This window comes from Bombus terrestris, chromosome 15 (assembly GCF_910591885.1).
Source record: "Bombus terrestris chromosome 15, iyBomTerr1.2, whole genome shotgun sequence".
Classification (NCBI taxonomy): Eukaryota; Metazoa; Arthropoda; class Insecta; order Hymenoptera; family Apidae; genus Bombus; species Bombus terrestris.
In genome coordinates this window covers 1,366,961-1,378,104 of record NC_063283.1, presented here as the reverse complement: position 1 = coordinate 1,378,104, position 11,144 = coordinate 1,366,961, and the positions used below count along the sequence as shown (strand labels likewise).

Sequence of the window (11,144 nt, the reverse complement as noted above, 5' to 3'; positions counted from 1 at the left end):
ATTGTCCGTAGTTGCGATTCACGAATTATTCAAGCCACAGTGTGGTGGCCAGTCTCGAGGAGAGAAACAGTGTGTGTGTGAGAGAGAGAGAGAGAAAAAGGGAGGAGGAATGGAGCCATTAACAAAGCAGTCCTTACGTAGAAGATGGAGAGCCAGGTCAGCGGACCCGCGGGGTCGGCGAAAGAAAATCAGAGAGTAACATTACCATTGTACGTACACAACAACGAGTCGCAGTAGGACAATTGAACGCGCGCCTACGCTGCCCGGGGTCATGGAAATACAACAGGAATGCAAGAGGTGCGGTGATAAAGAGCACGTGGCAAGAGACTAGCTGCGGGCCATTTGGAATCGGGCTCATTTGACGATTGAGCCGATGCCAGGATGCCGCGGGCTTCGTTTCAAAAAACGGGACTAGTTCACACGCGCAGGACCATATCTTGCACTCATGCCCTTCTCCGCTTTTAGATCCACACGGACGAATAAATATATGCACACGTGCCTATTTAAACACGTACATACATGTATATCTACGCAGACATACGTATATGTGCGACACATCTGGTGCAGCGAGCGCAAACATTAAACGCTAGAACACTTTGTTGGAATACTGGTCCGAATCTTGCATGCACGAACACTTCCAGCCATAAAGGAACTCGCGCCAACGATTCACTGAACACCGTGAACACAGACACGACCAGATATACTCCAGATCAGTTCTCCCTGCCGCTGGTCCAGAATAGACGAACGAGCAAATGATCTGGTTTTGTTGAAGAGGCTCTGCCCGCTGCTGAAGCTAATTATGACGAACTTTCAACGAGGCGCGGCTCGGTCGAGAGATAGAAACTTATTCGGTGCGCTTAATTTTCCCATGGGCAGTAGTAGTCAGCTCGTGCAACAGCGTCGCAACATTCGACGAGCAGTTGGAAAATCGCGCGAGAACCTCGTAATACGTGTACGTACCGTACGTATGATACATCGTTTTACGAAATGGAGGAGTTCGAATTGCGCTGTTTACGCTGGCTTACGGTAGAAAATATCGTGTAACTTGTATTTACGAGGGAGAGAGATTGGTCGAGAGAGCTACTGGCGGAATTAGAAGTATCGCTTGCGTGAGAGGCCGAGGCGAGGCCGAGAGTAGCAAGCACGTTATTAAGGGCGAAACTAATTTTGATCTCCGGGAATGAATGAATTACCGTTATGTACGTTTTGTTATTAGTTTTAGGAGTTGGAATGGAATCTGGGAATGTTGGGTGACGTATCGTAATATTGTCGCAGTAAGAATGATACAATTTCTGTGTTTGGGAAATGTTTTCTATTTGATTATTAAAATTGAACGTATGCTACACCGTTGAGTGTCTGTGCATAGCTTTTCCTTTGCTCTTGGATATATATATATAATTATATTATAATATATATATAATAATTAATTAAAAACATGTTCATTATGCTATTACCAACAATTCTAATCAAGGTAAATAATAGCTTCGAGATATCTTACCAGTTTAGCCTTAACTATCGTCGCAACAGCGTTAATTTCAAATTTATTCCCATAACCTACACGATATATTCATAAAAAGTAGTAGGAACTTATTCGAATACTTTCGTAAGCTTACTATAAGCTTTCTATAAGCAATCAGATCTCTCAACATTTCTCGACATAGCATACGACTAGGAAACGAAACCCAATTCGATGGTACTGTCGACTCAAACGAACAACGGATAGTCGCGTTTTTCTCCACGGTTAGTGCCATAGCATAGAACCGTTTCGTCTCGTTGCAGTCCAGTAATTCGATGAATTTCGAGTATGAGAGGTACGTCGTAGCCGGGCGAGCCCTCAATTAAGCGAAACGGTTCGTCGGCCATGAGGATGCGGCCTGATGTTCGTGCGGACGAGAAGCAGTCGTAGCAGTGAATCTGTCCCAAGCTCCTGCGCTCAACCTTTCTATCTTCCTCGTTTCCCCTTCTCGATCTACCCATCTATTCGTGTATCTATCCCGTTCTCTCTTCCCGGGTGTCTTAAATTAGAATTTCAGGTGAGTCGTTCTGAAATCCGATTCGACGACTCTACATGCGACAGCGCGGAGCGGGGATTCGTAATCGATCGCAGCTCGAGCTGCGTCGAAAGTGAGAGAAACGCAGAAAGTTGCTGAAAGTGGCCGGATAAAAAGGGCGACAGAGACGGCGAAAGGGGCAGAAAGTTAGGGGAACGGAGTACGGAAGGATTTGTAGAGGGCAAAAGAAAGAGCGAGATAGAGAAGATAACGAGTAGGTAAGCAGAGATATAACGATTGAAGAAGAGTGGCAGGGCCAAAAACAGAGATGTCGCCGGTAGTGGTTGTCGCGACTAGCTGACTGTTGCACCAGTATTACGCTGGTTTTAGTTTTCAGGTGCATCGTTCCCGAGCATGTCGTTCTGTAATGCTCGCAATAATCATTTAACATTCACCTGTGCATATGTATCAGCAAGTGTCCAAAAGTATTTGCAGATACTGGCGATACCTTTATCGGAGATATGTGATTGCGTTTAGATTCAGTTTCAGCGTTAGATCCTCAATTTGCGGAATCGGTTCTTTCGTGGTCAACGCAAGTTTCAATTTATTACGTACAGTTAATAACACTTTTGAAAAGAAATTCTCATCGCTTAAAAAGATGTGTCGCAAAACGGTGAACGGTCTTAAACGTCAAATATTTGGTGAGCGAATGCGCGCGATTATGTCACCGCGTTCTAAGTCGACTCAAGATTCTTATTTGCTCCGCTATCTTTTTCTATTTCGTCTTTGCCGACACGGCGCGTCTTCCCTCTGACAACCCGCTGTCCTACATAGACTCCATCTCTTTCATTCTCGCTTCTTGTTTCTCTTCTTCCCTATTTTAGGTTTTACCCTTCTGCAGTTCTCCCATCCCACATTTCATTTCCCCCTCCTTTCTTTTCGTCCTCCTGTTCTCTTTTTATATCTTACTTTCCATTCCTATCTTTTTTTAATTTCTTTCTAATTCCTTCTGTTCGTCCTTTTTATACTTTCTCGTTTATTTTCTCTCTTTCGTCTTTTTCTCTTCTCTCATTCCATTTCCCCCTATTACCTCTTAATATCTCTTTTTGCCTTTCTTCTTGATTCCTGATTGTCTTCCGTTTCCTTCTTTGATCTCTTGTTGCGGAAGCAAAAGTCGATCCTTGAAAGTCATCCTTGACTTACTGTCGAACTTGCTTCTTTATCGACTCGTTAATGTTGCAATTTTTGTATTCCAACAAAAGTCAGCCACCGCTCGATTTATCTTGAGACATCTAACGTGGTTGACAACGTAAGTAGTCTGTTCACAACTATTGGTTTCTCATGTGCCATGCCATTTACCGTCAACGAACGAGGTTCAAAGAGAAGTTCGCCTTGGTCTGGGAAAATAGAGAGGGCTGTCTGTACGCGACACTTCGTTCTCGCAAAGGATATTGAGATGGAACGTTATCCAGTAAGAGATCCAATAAGTAATCACAAAACGTTATTGTCTAATTTCCTTAAATCATCAGGATAGTTATAAAAATAAGGCTGATCACGAACGGATAAAGGTAATCCATAAGGAACGGTATAATTGAGTTGCAATTTTGCTAAGAGTTGTTGGATTATTATTATTTTGATGGTGCTTATAATAAGTGATAAATATACTGATCTAAATAAAAGTTATTGCTTTTATGTTTGAAACTTACGTTTGAAATTTAGCTCTTTGCGACAAGTATAAAACATAAAACCTTTCTAATACTAAATTGGATACATGTGTTTTATTAAGTGCTCAAAATGCACATACATATCGATTCTACTTCTAATATTATGACGAACAACTACTATTGTATGTGTATATATACATATGTATATAATAATGTTTGCTTAACTGCCACGGTTTTTGTCCGGGTTTTTAAACCCCGGGTTGAAAAAACGAGAGTTGGAAAAATGGACGTTACGTATTGCATGTGAACAATCACACGAGGTACGGTCGTCAAATTCGATGTCCATACTACGTCGACGAGGGATGACAAACGCTAGAACGCCCGTTGAACTTTCGATACGCATGTTGTATTCCATGTATGTATGTAATTGTAGGAGTTTGATCAAACGAATTAATGTCCGTTTTTGATGAAATAACGTACAACGTTTCTTTCTATTTTGCCAAGCATTAGTCAAACGTAACCGAGATATGCGACCATGACTAAAAATAGTACCGTGACAATTACAATATAATTACAACAGTATTTCTTCATCGAGAAGGCGCTGTGATCTTCAATTAAATACCTATTTCGTTTTATCTAAAATTTAATATGTTCATATTTGATTTTTCCACGAGTTTTTATTTCATTTTCCTATGTTATGAACGTTCGTTCTATTTTTCTAAGGAAGAACTCCAACTCTTAACTTCTATTTAGTAAATGACTTTCTGTATACTTTTGTATGTCTTAATTACACGAAAACTAGAGACAAATCGGTAATCCAATTCCGATCTGACGGTTAAAGTAAAGGGAGAAACAAATTCTGCGCTTTAATGTTGACAGGAAAGCGAATCACAGTCGGAGTTTGAGTTTCCTCGGAATTGCACCGTTTTTTAATTCCCGTGCTTCATCGTCGTAGGAACAACCTAAAGGCCACATAGCGGGATCAACTGATCGGTTTACTTAATTTGCGAGCGTAACTTTAGAACGAAATTGAAGTCGCCGCGTCACGTGGTCGAGCTGGAATTTAAAATATGCTTGGGTCGTCTTGCTTGAGAGCCTTTGAGACTTTCGGTGATTGAAACTGACGAACGTTGCTCGGACACGGCGTATCGTATGATCGAATAACGTGGTAGATCGAGTGTGTGTCAATCGACACGTTGCTGCACATTGTGTCGATATTTGCTCTTCTTTCGACGTGACCGTTTGTGTATGATGTTACATTCATTGATTGCATTTTAAACGTGTTTCCACGAAAAGCACTCTGGAAAAGTGAATAAGAGGGCTGTTTGTTTTGTAATCAATCTCTCTGTATTTATATCTTTTTTGTGGCTGCTCGATTTCCTTTGTAGAAAAAATTCAGCGAATAAATATTTGAAAATTTCGGATTTGTTTGATAATTTAATCGTCTCTGTAAAAATATAAACGTATAACGAGCGGAGCAATATTAATCAGGATTGGAATTCAATCGGAAATTATTGATCTACTTTTCAAATTACACAATTAATTTCGCAGCCAAATATCGTTTATTCAATTTTCCGAACACACGACTGCATTCTCATATTATTAGACTCATACGCGAATGATTCGAATTTGCGAATTGTTCAACCAGTTCGACGTGTTACGAAAAATTAAAACATTTTAAAACTGGATATCGCGCTCTTGAACTTTGAATTTCAAACTTTATTTTGAACCTTAATCTTATTAGCTTGCAGTAAACCAATTTCTATCGCGGTATAAACGGCTCTATGAACGTGTTTGAAGCTAGTGGAAGAATAACTTGTAAAAAAATCCACATATCCTGTAAACGAGCAGACATCTTTTTCTTTAAATCGATACTTATATACATTTCATAGGCAGCTGTATACGACATTTCAATTTTTGTTCAATTTTTATTCCCCTTGTACTTTCCTCCTGCTTTGTCGTTTCAACATAAGATGCGTACCTTTTTACGTACTTGTCGGCATCAAACCTGTCGGAAACGTTTGCGTTCACCTGAAGCATTGCGTCTCGTATATCTCGTAGAATGCTTTTTTCGAGTCTTGCAATTCTCCTAGCGACTTCCTTGCATACGCATGAAGTATAACAATTCTACGAGAATTTGCTGAAAGACGTTGAAATCGTTCGACCAAAATGGCACATTTTCAAGCGAGACATTTTTGAGGTTTCAATAAAAGCTTCGAGCGTGTCAGCGTTCACATTTCTTTCGATGTAATGTATTCGATATAGAAATGAAATTATATTAAGCCAGGCTATAGTTTGGTATGTGGAATATTTGCAACTACCTCTAGTTACAAAAGAGAATGAAAATGTTAATCGGATTTTATTGGAACTTCTTTCTGTGACGAGGAAAGTAAATCAATAATACGTATGTAGGTGTATGGACCGGGAAGGAATCAAACAAATTGTAGATTTGTTAAGTTAATGTCACGTATTTTTTAATGTCGTTACACCGATCGATAAATAGATATTTCGCCTGATAAGCGTAATGGTCATCTTTGATTAGAAATCAAACAAGGTCTGATATTACACTTTTCGATAGGTATTAGTTAACTGAAGTAATCTATTTTCTTACTGCAAGTGCACTAAACCGATGATTCTGCACAATCGATAATATAAATTTATGGAAATTTGCACGCTTTTGAGATAGCATAAGTTAAATTAGAAATTCCGTTCGAAGCGTGGATATCAATAGTTGAGTGCCTTTATAAAACCGATACCAAATTCTGTTAAATGATGCACTAAAAAAGACATTTTCAGAAACCGCTTGAATCGACGTAAAAGCGTTAATTTAAAATTTAAGTATTTTTACGAAAAATTTATAGAAATCGAACGATGGATCTACAAGTTAAAAACAGTCGGAAGTAGGTTAATCTTAATTTCATGTTTCGTATTTAATACCGAAAACCAAATTTTATCATATATTTTGAAATTGTGTCGAGAAAAAAAATTAAAATTTTGTATGGCGTATATCACATTGTTGTGATGTTGCTTTTCGCGTTAATTGTTTACTTGAATTCAGGAGAAAAATATTTGACGGTAAAACATGATACAATCATCGATGGTTATTAATAATACTTATCTTGCTAGGAGATTGGTAGGAATCATAATGATTCTCTAATATATACCTTCGATATTTTGTGCCTTTGTGTAGTCAAATCTACTTTTTCTAAGCAATATTTATTCTTCAAACAGAAGTAGATTGGACGAAACGTCATCTATGAAATTCTTATCACTTTTTCATTAACTCAAGCAAATATTCATCTTCTTCGCTGCGCATCCAATCAAACTGCAAACAGTTCAAGCTTTGTTAATTCGTGTTTTTCAAGAACACGATATTTTCTAATTGTCCTCTATTATTGGTAATTTGAGCGCCATGTATCAGCAAAGTAGTAGCAACGTTAAAAAGGTGTTGAAGTGAACACAAGTATAGGTTTATTGATTAGAATATTTGCGTTTCAACAGCACTTAACGTGTATCGATGTATACAGAAACATACTATAAGTATCGCGTGCTTTATGAACTCATTATACTAACAAATTTTTTTACTTCACAGAGCATTAGTAATGAGCTACGAGCTCATGTACTGTTATCGGTCTAAATTTTTATTATTTTTATAGCAACCTGGTTCAGTACCTCGATCAAAGAATATTTCTGTATCGATAACGCAAATCATATAGTTCCCACGAAGTTTAACGTCAATAACGTTACTATTTATTTTGTTGTCAGTGTACAGTTTTAATAATATTCGATACATGTCCCATTTATTTAAATATAAATTATAATAAACACCTGTTTTCTTCATATACTTTAAATTTAATTTCCATAAAAGTAAGAATGTACGTACGTATTGTATTATTACTAATTATAGAATTTGAAAACAAACATAACGTTAATTATATTATATAATTGTGTTACGTGAACTAACACGATTGTATTTGTCCCAAAAGAAATATTACGGCTGATGCGAACTTTCGAGTTTCGGAAACTTATCAAAATTAGTTTGTTGTATCATTTCCTGTACTGCTTACAAGTATATTTTGACTTAATACCAGTTTTACTATTTCCTTTCTTCCTATACTCTAGTCAGATTATAAATCCTATTTACGATGATGTATCGAGACGTTGACTTATGCGATATAAATCACATAAATCTGGTTAAAAGTAGATGCGTGTAATTAATACTCATCATAACACAGAAATAATAGTTATAATTTTCGAACTTAATAGATGATGGATGCGTATCATTATTCGTTATGTAGATGCGAGTTTTTATCGAATTCTGTCTATTGTATTTATTGTATTGGTTTTATTACTAACATCAATGGCGTTGTTATATTCGATCTCGATGCAAGGTGAACCAGAAAACAATTTATTCAACTGCAATAACTAATATCGATGCTTGGGTTCGAACAATAGACATTTAAATGTCAAGTAAAGTGAATTTTGTTTACAAATTATATTTCTATCGGTAAATTGCTATTTATTAAATAATATCTACTACTGCTATTTATAAAATATGTACGCTCTCCGTGGGAATCTTGACACGCGGATTGCGCGGAGAATTAAATATTTTTAGATCAACTACGGTTTGCTAAAAGCTAAATATGTTTGGAGCGCAGCATTGAAATTTCGCACAGGTAAATATGAAATTAATTTCATAAGATGTATATTGGAGGAATATTCGTTTAATTAATTCTTAGTAATATGAAGGGAGCAAAGGGTAGACATAATTTTCTCTAAATTACAATCAATTTACAATGAAATATTTAAAATAAAAATACGGGAATGTAAATCTCTGTTTTCGAAGACAATAATGCGCGTGATACGAGACGAGTAAATACAAATAAAATGGCCAATGTGAGTTTAATTTAATTGTTGCTTCAGTATGCCATGGTTCATAAGTCGCTAGCTGTGTTAATCGATAATTTTAATACAGTTATGCATAATTTAGTTCCATAAAGTCAGAAACAGGCATCCTTTGTACCTGTATTGACGCTTTGAACAGTTCATGTGCTCTAAACGGGTATCGTACTGGTCCTATACCAGGTGTTTCAGGATAAATGTGATCTAAGATAATTCCTAAATTAATTAATGGTTCTATGGTATAGCAACGAACATTTTGTTTGTCCTAAGAAATATAATAGAATAAAAATTATGTTTCCTAAAATATTTCAAATTTTCTTGTAGGGAAGTACAGAAAATGTCTATTCCTTCTTTTGCCTTCAATCCGAGAATATTTATGAATTTAGTTGGTTGTTGTTTACGGAACATGCGTTAATACCGCCAAAAAACATCGAAATCTTGATTGTTTTGTTCAGTATATTGAAATTCAACGAAGAGAGTAGATCTTCGTGCTATGGAAACGGCATGCGATTCGAGTACTTATTGGATGTCCAATAATAATATCTCTACAGCAAGAGTCTGCTACGAGAAGTCATACAGATGAATCCATTAGCAGTCCTCGGATAAAAGTTACAAACTCGTCCTCCACCCTCCGTAAGACTACGCTCTACAACTCTTTATCTTTATTAAGATATCTTTTAAAACTTGTAACAACGACTAATAGTATTATTATCTGCTGTTTTACACATCTATTAAATTAATAAAAGATGAAGAGAAGTAGGTTCAAGAATTTCTTTGTAAAAAGTTAAGCATTAATTATTACAAAAATTTCAACAAATTTCAACAAAAACAAACAAAAATTCTGTAAAAAATTTCCTGAATTCCAGCTGAAAAATTAAAGTCCCATGACAAACTTCGATATTCTGACGCAAAAGTTCTGAAACATTTTCGAAGTACCAAATTTATCTTCGGACATCTCATAGAACATGATGTCAACGAGTTTTTCACTCTAGCGAGAAAGGAGAGAAAGTTCGCGTGAACAAGGTGTTTCATGACCATTTTCTACTTTCGTCCTGCGTTACCGAGCCTATCAACCATTTATAAAAAATGATAAGGAAGAACGGCAGGCCCGGTCAGATACAAATTACCGGTGTGTTGCGTCAAGTTAGATGGAAACTAGCCTTGGGAATTGAGGGAGGCGCACAGGGAAATCGCTATACACCTTTTACCTCCATCTACTGCATCCTGCTTACTAAACATTTATCCTCTCTGTGCGAGTCCTTGCCCTTTCTAGCTTTTCTGTAACAGGACCAGTGTAACATTGGTCAAGAACTGCAAGTTACTCCAATCTCCTTGGTCAGTGTGTACATTCTGCTGTCAAACTCATTGACATGCAGCAGATACTCGATCGAAACATTGTTTCACGCCACCGCGACGATTCTCCTTTTCGCTTAGCGTTCGGTAAGTTTCAGCGTGTATTTGATAAAATTTCATAAAGATATACTGTTTCAAATATTCTTTTTTTCCAGCTTTGTCCCAAAGAAGAGGAACGTTCACGAAAGTCGCCAAAAACGTCGCGACGGTACAACGCGTAACGTACCAACGACGCTTACTATTGAAACCCGAAGAATAACAAATATGTCAGATATACGAGTTATACAAAGCGTATAGAAATTATACGTCACGATTATTTATGACGGAATTTTATACTTACGACCTGGGTTATGAAAATGCATTAAATAAGAAGGAATCGTAAATGTTATCGTAAAAAATATTTAATATTTTTCACCGTTTTCATGTCGAGTTTAGACAGAAAATGCAAATCACCTTTTTTAAATTTATAAACGTACATAAGTACATATTTATTTAGAAAATAAAATAAATATCTAATCTTCTAATTTTCTATCACTAATTTCATTATAACAAAATTCAATATCATCGATACCTGAACCAACGCGAAACAATAAGATAAATCTAATATCTTCTCCGCGAAATAACGCGTACCATTCTTTCTAACAACTCTCCGACGAGAAAACTTCTGAACGGAACGTTGCCGCGAAAAGCAACCAACACGAAGATCCTTAACGGTGGATAGTTAAAAAGTCAGGGGGTAAGATAAGATCAAAATAGTAACGCGTGCCGTCGTAACGGAACTACACTCGGCCAACTTTACCCACTGATACTATAACAGAGAGGAAAGTAGGGTGCACCCTTGGGTTTCTCCGTTATATTCTCTATCTCTCCTACTTGTTCCTCCCATCTTCCTCTTCCCCAAGCAAGCTTCGTCGCTTCGTTCCAGTAGTATAGCCTTTCTCTCGCACCCTGTAGCCTCGTCTCTCTGTGTCCTTGCCCTCTTGTGCACGGTGTTTACGAGGGTCGAAGATTCGCGACGTAACACCTGGGGCTTATGATTCTGGGCATTATTGCCTGAGTAAATTAACCGTGCGATATTGTTCCCCTTGCTCGACGTCTTCGAGTCTGCCTGACAAATTCCTCTTATACACCTTCAGATTGCAAACTTTTCGATTTCGGCCGCTGCATCCGCGTCGAATTTTAACGAGGCGTACGCTGCTCGGAATTACGATCGCGTTCCGTAACGGAGATACCA

The 11,144-nt window shown here is 37.4% G+C and overlaps 1 long non-coding RNA gene across 5 annotated transcripts; it reads left to right on the top strand.

Moving 5' to 3' along the window:
• Nucleotides 1-1,918: 1,918 nt before the first annotated feature.
• Nucleotides 1,919-10,098, top strand: LOC100645467. 5 transcript variants are annotated; one of them, XR_132274.4, is made up of 4 exons: nt 1,919-2,269; nt 8,882-9,190; nt 9,424-9,997; nt 10,066-10,098. It is a non-coding gene; the product is annotated as an uncharacterized LOC100645467 (long non-coding RNA). The 5 variants fall into 5 exon arrangements; XR_007226578.1 differs by lacking the exon at nt 1,919-2,269 and adding an exon at nt 2,277-4,070 and having other exon boundaries at nt 4,535-9,190; XR_002308445.2 differs by lacking the exon at nt 1,919-2,269 and adding an exon at nt 2,279-8,331.
• The last annotated feature ends 1,046 nt before the right edge of the window (nt 10,099-11,144 follow it).